We start from the raw sequence: 14,039 nt of genomic DNA, 5'->3' as shown, positions 1-14,039 counted from the left end.
CCCAGTTGTATACAAACCCCTGTGTGCTTCCCCAGTTATATAAAGACCACCTGTGTGTCTCACAAGTAGTATATAGACCCCCTGTATGTTCCCCCAGTAGTATAAAGACCCCCTGTGTGCTCCACCAGTAGTATATAGCCCCCCTGTGTGCTGTCCCACTTGGATATAGACCTCCTGTGTGCTCTCCAAGTTGTATATAGACCCCATTCTGCTGCCCCAAGTAGTATATAGACCCCTGTGTGCTGCTTCCAGTAGTATATAGACCCCTCTGTGAAGCCCCAGTAGTCTATAGCCCCCCTGTGTGCTCCCCCTGTTATATAGCCCCCCTGTGTGCTCCCCTCAGTTATATAGACCCCCGATGTGCGCTCCCCAGTTAAACAGACCCCTGTGTGCTCCCCCTCCCATATAGTATATAACACAATAAAACAAACACTTATACTCACCTGGGTCCGGGCGTCTCCTCTTCTCTTCACTCTTGTGGCCACAGGAAGGGTTTTCCCTGCGATCACAAGAGACCGCACTCCCCTTGTCCTGGCGCCGATGCTCCAGTGATGTCACTGGAGCACCGGCACCACAAGGACAAAGCTGCTACTTGTGACCGTAGGGAAAACCCTTCCTGCGGCCACAAGAGTGACTGACAGGAAGGGAGCCAATGTCTCCCGCCCTGTCAGTGCTGCTACATGTAACTATGAGCGCTCATTACGAGTGCTCATAGTTACAGTTCAGATGGCAGCAGCGAGCTCGGCAGCTGCCCTGTCCAGCGGTCTTGAGCACAAGAGCGGGGCGTGGGGGCCTCCCTGGATGTTGGGGGCCCCAAGCGATCGCTTGGGGTGCTTGGTGCCAAAGACCGCCACTGTAGACAACCTATAGAATTTTGTTATTCTTCGTAAGTCTGTAGGTCAACCTAAAACCATTACATGTGAGGAGTGTGCCCCAGAGAGTGGAGCAAACTCTTAGACTCAAACTTGGGGTCTGTGAGGAATCTGTCCTCCATCATCATCATCTCTGCCACAGTTTCTCCATAACAGAGAAGCTCACAGAAAGTTCAGCTGCACCCTATGAATTGGCCTTTTAAGGGGTTAAAGGGGTTATCCAGCGCTACAAAAACATGGCCACTTTCTTCCAGAGACAGCACCACTCCTGTCTCCAGCTTGGGTCGGGTTTTGTTGCTCAGTTCATTGAAGTGAATGGAGCTTAATTGCAAACCGCACCTGAACTGGAGACAAGAGTCGTGTTGTCTCTAAAAGACATGGGCTATGTTTTTGTAGCACTGGATAACCCCTTAAAGCTGTATAAGGTTACCAGAAAGCAAGCAGATATCCCAACCAGGGTTATTCAGAACCTGTTCAGGGGTTCTTCAGTAGACAACAGTAAAAACTTTGTAACCCCCCCCCCCCCACTAAAGAACACTAAAGGGGGGATTTATGAAGACCGGTGTACAAGTATGCCGGTCCTATATTAGGCTCCGCCCCCTTCACCCTGGCAGGATTCACTAAGAGGCGCCCAAACCTGTGCCCGGTGTACTAAATCTAGATAAATCAGGTGTAGATTCGGATCATGATTTACATAAATCAGGATAAATGAGGCGTGGCCTCCTACCGCCTTGTCACACCCCCAAGCTCCCCCAGCCCGCCCATCGAGCGAGTGGGGCAAACAGCAGGCGTACGCCTGGGATAAGGGGCAAATCTGCATCTTCTCCCTTAACGCCTTGGGCGGACATTTCATAAATGTCCCCCTAAATGAACAAAATGTTCAACTTTTTCTTTGTCCAAAAAATTTAAATATTTTGAATGCAAACAAATGACCAGGAAGGGTCAATAGTACATAGCAAATGAATATACAGTTGTACCTCATCGTTATTGACATCCTTCTAAATACTATAATTTTAGAAAACCAATTCAAGAAAAAAAGATTTGGAATTATTATTATAGGCCAATATGTAAATTGATTTGGTTGTGGCTGCCATCTTCCCCAACCTCCCAGTCTATCTCTGCAGCAGCTGTTATACATTTCTTCCAATGCCAAGATGACTATTCGGTCATAAAAAACATAAAACATTCTTGTGGTCCAAGTTGAATTTTACAGAAGATTTACTCTCCGTAAGCGTCCATTCCTTTCGGCGTTGCAATACGGTGGATTACATTTTTAATTAATCGCGGTTATTACTGGATGCATTGAGCTGGAGTAACTCAGTGTCTGGTTTTAAAGGCCAATCATTTCATTTCTATTCTTTAGAAAATGTAAATTATAAACACTCAATGAGCACTATTAACACTATGGGATATTTTTGAGCATTGGGGAGCCAAAGGTATTACGATTATGTACTGTTTATGACCACTTAAAACAGACGCTGTCTCATAATGATGTTGTGGTTACATACTCACCTCTCCCTCTTTCCACTGGGGAGTCTTTTAGCTCTCTTCTCCGGGCCTCCTGACACCGCCATTCTTCTGCTGATCTTTGCGCACAGACTTACTCTTTTACATTTAGAGTTCGCCCAAACCCTTGGCATTTGATTACCAATGGCTGAAGAAGTTGGATGCAGCCCCAATGCTACCTGTAAAACATGGATGCAGCCATAGGCTCTTTCCATGTTTTCCAGAACTCTCTTCAGGACTTGTTCAGCCACCGGTAAACAAATGCAGAGCATTTGGGTTTGCTCATCTGTATTAGGATCCAATTCATACTGCACTATGCACCTATATCAAGCGACCCCTTCCTAACACTTGTGTGTGAGCAATAAGGTTCTATTATAGTAATGTCATGAACCGGGCTGCGCACCCAGCTCCTGAGACTACCGTAGCATGTGTTCTCCATAGCTAATGTGTGCCGTGGCTTCTCTGTCCCCCCGGCTGGCCTAGCTGTCTCCTATGATCATGTGCTAACTGGCGGCTGACACCACCAATCAGCTTTATAGTGAGCTGGGGGCTTGAGTCCCAGTACCTGAGAGTGACTAAACTAGTGTTTATCCAGATTGAATTCCTGGTTTCCTGATTCTGGCTTTCGGCTTCCTGATTTTCCCTTCGACTTACGACTTTGTACTGCACCCACCATCTTTTACCAACCTTGCTACCTGAGTCCATTTTATTGTGTTTGTTTTTCTTTGTCCGCTTTTGGGTTTACACTTGTTTCAGCTAGGGACTGTCACCTAGTTATCCGCTGCCACTTAGGGCAGTTCCGGTAAGCAAGCCGAACAGCAGGGTGGGTGTCAATGCTAGGGCCTCACCTGTCTTGTGTCCTTCAGTCCCGTACCTGCCAAGTGATCTTTGAAGATGTACTTGTATCGGCATCTCTTTTGTCTGATCAGCCTTGCTAGTTGACTATTTTGTCTGCTGCCTACCCTGACCTGTACCCTGACAATGAATGAACATCTCTTGTCCTGAACATTGTCTCTTTGCACAAAAACTTGCCAGCCCTACCTTACTGCCTGAACGACTATGCCTCCGCTACATCCTTCTATACCTCATTACATCCATTTAGGTAGCTGTCTATATGCCCACATTAAGGCTGGCAACCTGGGGATTCCCCACTGAACAAGCCCGCACCTCCTCATGGGTGTGAAGAACAAAGAGCTTCTTAGACTTCACTGCTTAAACTTCACTTGCACAGATAAAGTAGGAATATTGGGAAAGGATGGGGGAGGGGGGCGTAAATGAATCAGGCTCAGGGAGTATGAATATGAGGCTGAGGGGACATTGATAAGCTCGGTCAGATATGAGTATGAGGCTGAGGGGCAAATCAAGATCATTTAGAGCCATAAAGCATTTCAAGTCCATGACTAAATACCTTCAGGTGTGAAATATGTTAAAACCAAAGGGTACTTACCTTTACGAATACTAGCTGATTTTATGTTTGTATGTGTATTAAAGGGGGACTCCGAAGGAAATCATTTGGTGGCAGAAAGTTATATAGATTTGTAAATTATTCAAAACATGCAGAATGCAGGATAACAATGATGCTGAAATGACAATCCACACAGTTATGTAAGAGAGAAGCAATAAATAAAAATCAAGAGAATCCTATGTACAGTATAAGAAGCAGAAACCACTCAAAGAATACAAAGGAGGAAAAAAAAATGCTGAAAGAAAGTGATGAGGAATAAATCAATAAAACAACTTAGTGTTCTACATCAGTACACACAAGACAATGTTCATCTCCAATGTGTTCACCTTAAACTCTTTCTGAAATTCTTTGCCAATTCCACTTATGCTGTGATGAACACCGGGATGAATGTTCCACCCGTATTGATTCTGAGTACAAAATAAATTTGTCTATTTAAGTGCTAAAATAACTTTACACCGACCATAAATGACCCAATCTCATGGGTTAAAAAAAAATATATATATTATTTATATATATATATATATATATATATATATACAGTAACCATTTAAAGGGAACCTGTCTCCGGGGACGCGGGCACAGAGTCCGCCTGAACCCTTGGTGCAGCCCCTAGATACTTATTTTTCTACGAGTTCCGTTCCTGGTGCTGGTCCTGGGACGAAGATATCAGCACCCGAAGCTGTGCGCGCGTGCTGCTGAGATGAGTCCGATGCCCATAGAGAATGACGGCTTCATTCATTCTCTATGGGCGTCGGACTCATCTCAGCGGTGCGCGCGTACGGCTTCGGATGCTGATATCTTCGTCCCGGGACCGGCTCCATGAATGGGACTCGTCGGAAAGGGTAAGTATCCAGGGGCTGCACCGAGGGGTCGGGCGGACTCTGTGCCCCCGTCCCCGGAGACAGGTTTCCTTTAAACGGAATCAACCATTGGGATCAAGTTAATAAAGACACTAGCAGTGTTGAATAGATGTTTTATACCATATTTTATATTTGTGAAACAGTAACATTATATGCAGGGAATAATTCTTTTAATCTGGAACATGGGATATGCAAATCCCCCCTATGTAGGCATTTGGAGTAGAGACCAGATCTTGACTGCTCACAACTCTGCAAGACATAAAATCCTTTTTGCTTGTCAATTACAGGTGGAGACTAGTCACCTAAATAGAGGCATTTGTGCTGTGGCCCGGTGTGCTTCGGTGGTATACAGCAGGTGGGCTCTGGTGTTTTCTCTGGCTAGTGAGAGGTCTATCGATGCAGATCATAGTACTAACTCTCATTAAGGAGAGTTTGTCATAAAGACGTGTGGAGACTTACAAACCATTTCTGCTTCACTGAGAATACTGGGAAGAAAGGATATGCAAAATACAGTAGCTCTCAGACCTCTAAAGCAAAGAGATGTCCCTTCAAGTGAAGTCTCGCTCAATATAGGAGTCTTAGAATATTTACTGGGGATAGACCTCTCACTAGCCAGCCGACACCCTACTCTGCACTGAAGAGGGGCAACAACCCCGAAACAGCTGTCTACAGATGGAAAGTCCTTTTGGAGAGATTGTTTGGCTTGGCATAAAATACCAAGTCAATGTTCTAAAACTCCTAGATTGAGTGAGACTTGACTTGAAGGGACATCACTTTGCTTTAGAGGTGTGAGAGCTATTTTGCATATCCTTTCTTCAAGAAACTGTCAAGGAAGCAGCAATGGTCTCTAAGTCTCAATTGGTCTGTAAGTCTCCATACAACGAACTCTCCTTAATGAGAGTTAGTATCTCTTTGATCTGAAAGGTGGAATAGAAACTTGGTGTCACACCAGTACTGGGACACTACATTAGAACCTAAAGATGCAGACGCACAAAAAAATACACATAATAAACGAACAAAAAAGGATATGCTCGACTGTCCGCACTATCCCTGATGTCCTCCTATCTGTCTCCAGTGTCTCCAGCCGTCTCCAGCCCGCTCAGCAAATCCCTGACTGAATCGGGACACCACAACGGACAGTGATTGGCTGAGTGGACTGTCACTCTCATCTCAGAAGTGACAGCCTACTCAGCCAATCCCTGGTCGAGGTAATTTATCATCTCAGTCAGTCAGTGATTGGCTGAGCAGGCTAAAGGTGACTATGGGGGACACGAGAGATCGGAGAAGGAGTTCGCTGAACTAAAACAGCTAAACACCTGCAATTGTTTAGCCTTATTAGTGCGGCTGGCTTAAAGTTTGCTTCGGTAAACCTGCCAAACCGATCTTTCAAGAAGTTTGCTCATCTCTATCTGTCATCTCCATATCATGTTAAGAGTTCAAGTGTCAATAAAATAGTGCTTAGCTGCAGCTAGCTAGCAACAGTAGTCAACATGGAGAGCAGGCAGGATCAGCAGTAGCCAACATGGAGGCCAGGCAGGAGCAGCAGTAGCACAATTGGAGGCCAAGCAGGAGCAGCAGTAGCCAACATGGAGGCAAGGCAGGAGCAGCAGTAGTCAACATGGGTGCCAGTTAAGGCCCAGCAGTAGTCAACATGGATGCCAATTAAGGCCCAGCAGTAGCCAACCTGGAGGCCAGAAAGGAGCAGCAGTAGCCAACATGGAGGCCAGGCAGGAGCAGCAGTAGTCAACAATGATTGCCAGTTAAGGCCCAGCAGTAGTTAACATGGATGCCAGTTAAGGCCCAGCAGTAGCCAACATGGAGGCAAGGGCAGGCACAGCAGTAGTCATCATGGATGCCAGTTAAGGCCCAGCAGTAGTCAACATGGATGCCAGTTAAGGCCCAGCAGTAGCCAACATGGAGGCAAGGGCAGGCACAGCAGTAGTCATCATGGATGCCAGATAAGGCCCAGCAGTAGTCAACATGGATGCCAATTAAGGCCCAGCAGTAGACAACATGGAGGCAAGGGCAGGCACAGTAGTAGTCAACATGGATGCCATTTAAGGCCCAGCAGTAGTCAACATGGATGCCAGTTAAGGACCAGTAGTAGCCAACATGGAGGCAAGGGCAGGCACAGCAGTAGTCAACATGGATGCCAGTTAAGGCCCAGCAATAGCCAACATGGAGACAAGGGCAGGCACAGCAGTAGTCAACATGGATGCCAGTTAAGGCGCAGCAGTAGTCAACATGGATGTCAGTTAAGGCCCAGAAGTAGTCAACATGAATGCCAGTTATAGCCCAGCAGTAGCCAACATGGAGGCAAGGGCAGGCACAGCAGTAGTCAACATAGATGCCAGTTCTCCTCTCTATAGTAATTTATTTTTTCTCCCTTTGGGAATGGTGAATGAATTCACACAGCTTGTTGCGTTACCGTGGGTCTAGTAGTGTGGCTGCGTCAGTGGCAAGACCTGTTCCCCCTCGCCACTGAGTCGTATCAGCATCAGCTCCAGTACATGAAGCATGGGTATGATGGGGCTCAGTCCTGTGTCTTGCCCACTGACCAGAAAGGTGGCCTTCTCAAAGGGTCGTAGCAAGCGGCAGGTGTCAGGCATGAGCTGCCACTGCCCGAGCTCCAGGTTACACAGGGGAGTCGCTGTGTCCGCCTGCATCAAGAGGAAATCAGTCAAGGCCTTCCTCTGCTTATAGAGCCGGTCAAGCATGTGGAGGGTAGAGTTCCACCGCGTGGCTCCATCGCAAATGAGACGATGGCTCAGCGAGTCAGCAACCTTTTTGCAAACATAGCTATACATGGCCGGTATAGCTGTGTTGGAAAAGTAGTGTCGACTTGGCACCTTCCACCGTGGCTTCGCACACAACATCAGTTCACGGAAAGGTGCCGAGTCGACACCTTTAAACGGCAGAGCCTGAAGCACCAGCAACTTGGCCAGGTGGGTCTTCAGCTTGACTGCTGTGGGATTGCTAGGTGCATATGTCTGCCTCCGGTATAGGGACTCCATGATGCCAGGCTGCCTACTGCTAGCAACACAGGGGCCACCAGCTAAAGAAGGGAGTGAAGACACACTTCCTTTCCACAGAGGAGGTCTGACTCTGTGAAAGGCCCTCCTGACTACTGCTGCTTCCTGCTGCTGTTGACCGTGGGTCTGCCTGGGCCTGCTGTGACCCACTATCACCCCATCTCTCCCAGGCAGAAAGGTGGTGACGCTTCATATGGGCAGCCATGGCGCTGGTGCCAGGATGGCAACTCTTGCCTCTTTTAATGCACTGTCGCACAGGGGACAGATGACCACATAGGTATCCTCCTGGCACTTATTAAAAACTGCCACACAGGCGAGGTGTAGAGTCTAGTACCGACAGGCTGCGAGGATAGGCGGGCGCTGCCGATACTAGGACCTGCAGTGGAGGAGGTTTTCCCAGTGGTCATCTGCTTGTCCCAGCCACGCTTCCGACTTTTTAGTTGACTACTGCTGCCTGTCTGCTTCTTAGTTGTGGCGGGCCTGCTGGCGGACGGATTCCTGGTTGACGAATCGGTCGAATAAGCCAACTCCTGCCGTGGATCCCATGTAACATCTGATGTAGCATCATCCTGTTCCAGAATGATGCTATCATCCTCATCCGACGCCTCCGACACAGCTATGCCCTCCCCTTGATTGGCCCATGACTCTTCCTCCACGTGCTCATCATCATCAAAGAGCAGTTGGCTGCTCATAGACGCCAACAGTTCCCTGGCAGGCAGCGGTTCAAAAGTTAGCGGGATGTTGCTGAGGATGTCATATGGAGGACGTGGGGGAATTGTTGCGTGCCCGTGCCAAGTCAGGGTCGTGTCCGAGGTACCCACAGATACCTGGCTGGCTGTCTCACTACTCATCCTTGTGGACGTCGAAGTGTTAGCCAGCCACTCCAGGACTGTGGAATTAGACGTGTGGACACGATCCTGGTGTGACAAAGGAAGCTCAGGCCTGCCACTGGACCCTCTTCCTGCGCTACTTCCTCTTCTGCCCCTTGAGCCAGACTCTCTGCCCTGCCCTCTGCCTGAAACGCTTTGTAAGGTTTCCTGTTGCCGCTGTGCCATGACTTTATATTAAAATTATTTGTGTCTTAGGAGAACACGTATGTCATATACACTCTCACAAGGAGCCAACTATTGTACTTGGAATATCTGTAGAGACCTTTTTTTAGAGTTTTATTCTCCAAAAATGCACGAGGTATATTTGTGCCTCAGGATAACACCTATGTCATATACACTCTCACAAGGGAGACATTATAGTACTTATACATCTGTAGAGACCTTTTTTTAGAGTTTTATTCCCCACAAATGCAGGAGGTATATTTGTGCTTTAGGATAACACCTATACACTCTCACAAGGGAGACAGTATAGTACTTGTATATCTGTAGAGCATGTTTTTCTTCTGTGCACCCTTTGCTCTCCTATGCCTAATCTATCTATCTTTCACCCTCTCTATTTTTCTCTCTCAATCAATATATGTTTCTCCTCTCCACTTTCCTAATAATCTTGTGGTCTTTGCTTTTGTAAATATCTTCTCAGTAGTCAGTACAGCAGAGTACAGCAGCAGCGTTTTATCACTGACGAGCTGTGTGCAGTAACAGACTCCTTCCTCTCTCTCTCTCTCTGTGCAGACTGCGTCGTGCGGTCATGTGACCGCTCCTCCTAAAGCAATACCACGTCGCAGAGGGGGTGGGCTAGTGCAAGATCCCTGCTGATTGGATGTGTTCCGAGCATCATGGGAAAGCGCTTTTCCCGCCCTGCACATTCCCTGCTTTCTAAAATGGTGGCTGCCATTTTACAAAGCAAGAAAAAACAAAAAAAATCGGAGCGGACTTCCAAAAATCCGAATCAACCGGATTTGGACTTTTGGAAATATCCGAACCGGATCCCATACCGGCTGAACCGGTTCGCTCATCTCTACCTCTCACCCCAACTGCTCCTTGCTCTACATGATTCATGTATAGGGCTTGTCTTGGCATGGTGGGGTAGTGGAGTGAGGAGACATGCATGCTGTAGCTTAGCAACCCCACATTGACAGATTCCTTTTAAGTAATGAATAAGCACTATAGTAGCAATATTTAGATCACAAATTATAAAACACAACTGTGTTTAGGCAACAAAGCTACAAACAGAATATAAAAATAAAATAAATCATTGTACGCCATAGTTCCTATAAGGCGGTGCAAACAATTATTTAGTTCTTGTTAGAATGTCCCGCGGGAGATAATGGATGACTGATAAATCTTTTTGTTCTCAATAATTTCACATGTCTGGATGTACTTTTGTTGGTGTTTTCTTGTACATCCATTGTTTCATTGATAAAACACTTCAATGTGAATGGCGCATCAAACCTGCAGCTTTGAGATAATGTTTTTACATCTGAAGTTCATTAAATAGCTATGTTATGATCAGACACCTCCATGGTGTTCTTTTATTCATATATCTTTTTGTGTTCCTGACATTCAGATGTTTGTAACACAAAGGAGATGGACGTATTATTCAGCAGGAGAATGCAGAATTACAGAGATGAAATATAACCATCTCTATGAACCGTCACTAACACTGCCAATGTTCCATGTGAAAAGACCTAAAAAGGAGACTCCGGGAATTTCAGGTCCCATAATTATTTATTAGGAGTCTATCGGGTTTGTGGATGAATACATTTTTTGCACATTGGTGCTCATTTATGAAATCTAGTACATAGAAAAATAGGAAAAAAGTCATGTCTGCACTTGACCAGGAACATTACAAAATATAATGGTTGCTTTACCGAACTCCCACTCTCCTCCTTCTAAAAACCTTATCCTGCTCCCCACCAAGAAGGACACAAAAACATTGCTTAACAATAGAAAACTATGGCCACAGTAGCCTCTTTATTGAGTAAATAACATGGCAAAAATATATAACATCTTTGAAATAAAAAATTCTCATTACCATCAATGAAAACTAAATATATAACACCATATTTGAGGAGGTAACAGATGGCCCATAAAGCAGTACAGAATATCCCCAGTCTAACCTCGCTGGCTTGGGGCTGACAAATATGCAATATACTGCTATCCCCGTTACCTTTGTGTAAAATCTTCTTAAAGTGACTGTACCACCAGGCCCAGGCTGAAGCACTGGAGGTGGGCCGACCCACCCTTAGTGGGAGGAAACCCTAGCCCCTCTATGATAGGGTTCCATTGATTCTAATGGAGTCACATCATGGAGGGGCTGGGGTTTCTTCCCATTGGGGTCGGTCGGCCCGCCTCCAGTGCTTCAGCCTGGGCCTGGTGGTACAGCCACTTTAAGTGGTAACCACCAAAAACATCACCCAACTTAAATGCCAGATAAAGTGGGGAAGGTGTTCACCACCTCTCATATGTACCTCCAAAACCTCCTCAGTCAGTGTAAAAAAAAAATAAATAAATCAGGTGTTTGCCCAATCATTCTGCACCCAATAACGAGAATGTGATTATTGTTATTATTATTTAAAAAGGAAAAATTAAGCATTGAGAGACCGTCAGAAGGTCACCATCACTGAAGCCTCCACCAATCTGGGCTTTATAGTTCCAGAAAGAAGCTTCTCCTTAGTAAGGGCTGAGAATAATAACTTTCAGACTGTGAGAAACCAGATTCTCTGGTCTGATGAAACTAAGACTGAACTTTTTGAATTCTAAAAACATTTGTAATGTCTGGAGGGAACCAGGAAGTGCTCTTCACCTGCCTAATACCATCCCTACAGTGAAGTATTGGGGTAGGGGACAGCATTGTACTGGGGGTACTGGAAGACCAGTGAAGGTTGAGGGTAAGCCAAATGAACAAAGTATAGAAAAATCCCTAATGATCCACAGTGCCACAGTGATCTACATTCCATTCCACATGATCCACAGTATCCTGAAACTCAGACTGGGCCAAAAGTCATCTTCCAACTAGACAATGAACCTAACCACAAAGGGGGACATTTATTAAGTCCGACGTTTTTTATGCCGGACTTAAAAATGTCCCCGCATCTCCGGCGCTACGGTGATTTATGTAGAGGCGTACTGCCTCTACATAAATCCTGTGCGCGTCGGAGCGCACGGCAGAAAACCTACGCCACCTGAAAGGTGGAGTAGGTTTTCGGCGTATCTTTTACCGGAGCAAAAGATAAATCACGCGGACTCAAATACTTCCCTCTTGAACTTATTTAGTCCTTTAAGATATTTAAAGGGGTTATCCAGCTCTACAAAAACATGGCCACTTTCCCCCTACTGTTGTCTCCAGTTTGGGCAGGGTTTTGAAACTCAGTTCCATTGGAGTAAATGGAGCTTAATTGCAAACTGCACCTGAACTAGAGACAACAGTACGGGGAAAAGTGGCCATGTTTTTGTAGCGCTGGATAAACCCTTTAAAGCTTTTGCTCTTGTCCCCCTTCAACCTTTCTTTCTTTCCTTCAGACTATACAGATTTAGGTCCCTAAGTCATCTCCAACCAATTTTGTAGGCCATCTTTGGTCCAGCTCTATTTTAGCAAGGCGAGGTCTCCAGTACTGGACATAGTATTCCAGAAATTGCACCCATGCAAACCAAACCATCTCTACTGTGAAGAGTTACTCATCACTAATGGTGCAAAGTATCTTCAATCCACTAGTCCACTTATTAATTTTGTATACAATTCCTCATTTCCTCTCCTGCATAGATTGTCATCTCTACCTGGGTCAATTCATCTTCTCCATTAGTGAACAGTTCTTCATCTCCACCGCACCATTGGTGGCAACTCTACCAGTGATAGTGGTAAAATAACCATATTATATTCTGTAGTTGTTCTCCCGGTTGTTGTTTTTTTAAATTTTTTTTATTAATTGGGCACAGTCCTAGCTAATAATCTCACATTTACAAATGGCAACAGCACGGAGGATGAGAAAGCAAGCTTCTTCAGTAGAAAGACGCAGGACAGCCTTCCATTCTTATTGATGTCATCCAGCTGTGCAGCCTTCCTCAACTCCATTCCATTAGGCAAATGAGACTATAATTATCACCCGCCGTATGAAATATTCCTGCTAATGGAGAGCATCTGTTAATATTAAGAAGGAGACAGGAACCCCTTAGAGAACATTACGGGAGCAAAATACGTGCCACTATTTTAGCTGCACGCAATACAAAGATGCAATTGTTCAATGTCAATCTGAATACCTTACCGCAATTACTTGCTGCCAACTTTATTGCATAGTAAAAATCGGTTGCAATTATTCAAAACGTTGGTCATAGGCAAATAGACATTTTAGTAATACATAGTCTCTGCTCAGCACTTTTGGCAGGGAGCAAAGGTTTCATTTAATACTGTGAAGCAATCAGTTCTTATTGTAGACTACATTAGCCGATATAGAGGAGGGGTTTTCAATTAATTCACAGGTATTTATAGTGATGGTATTAGTGCCTATATCAGGAGGGGTAGATGACCTAGTATTCTTTGCAGGCCCCCACGCTCTCTAAGTGCCTAAGTGCTACTAGTGTTCCGACTATTACTCTAGCACACAAATACTGTTAGAAACGTACCACCAGGGATGATAGGTAGAGAAGACACAACAGTGAGCCCTAGTGTTAGGACCCCCAACTGTCCCTACCTACTTACCCATCCAACAGTAGGTGGTCGGTGACAACTGGTCGACTGTCCCTTCCTACGGCAGACAAGACAAGACAAACACTGATCCACAGAAATGGATTGGAAAACCAAGAGGGCAAATACAGTACCAGATCAGCAGAGAAAAGTGCAAGCAAGAGGTCAGAGAATCCAAAATAGAAAGCCATGAGTAGAGGGCCAGAGGTATTCTTATGTGATGTCAGAGTTCTGGTCCAGGGCGTGATTTGACCAGTCCTCTGACCCTGACCCTTACAGTGATTTGGATAGCAAATCCAATAAGTGGGTCCTCACCATAAATGACGGGCAACAGGTATCAAGTTGCAGCCCGTCATTACCCCCCTTAAACACTGCATTTAGATGTAAATAAAAGGAGCAGCACCTGTCACTTAGATTTGCAGTGGTTCCAATCGATTTCTCTGACTGCCAGAGGAATAATACTTATCTCTGTGTGGTCAGATTGGCAATCTTTTCATAAAGTCTGCCTGGGGCAAAAGTGCAGATAACACTGATTAATGCTATTTAATGATTGTACGTAATAGTCCTCTTGGTGGACTTAAAAAGTGTAAAAAAAAAAGAAAGAACCCACCCACCTAGCTGCCACAACATTACCAAGCTAACCCCAACAGGGCCTTACCATCACCGCCCACACAGTCATAATCAAAGGAATGAGAACTCCATCAACATTGGGGGCACCTGTAATGTAATTCAC

Source organism: Dendropsophus ebraccatus, chromosome 1, assembly GCF_027789765.1.
Source record: "Dendropsophus ebraccatus isolate aDenEbr1 chromosome 1, aDenEbr1.pat, whole genome shotgun sequence".
NCBI lineage: Eukaryota > Metazoa > Chordata > Amphibia > Anura > Hylidae > Dendropsophus > Dendropsophus ebraccatus.
Note: the sequence above shows the minus strand (reverse complement) of the source record.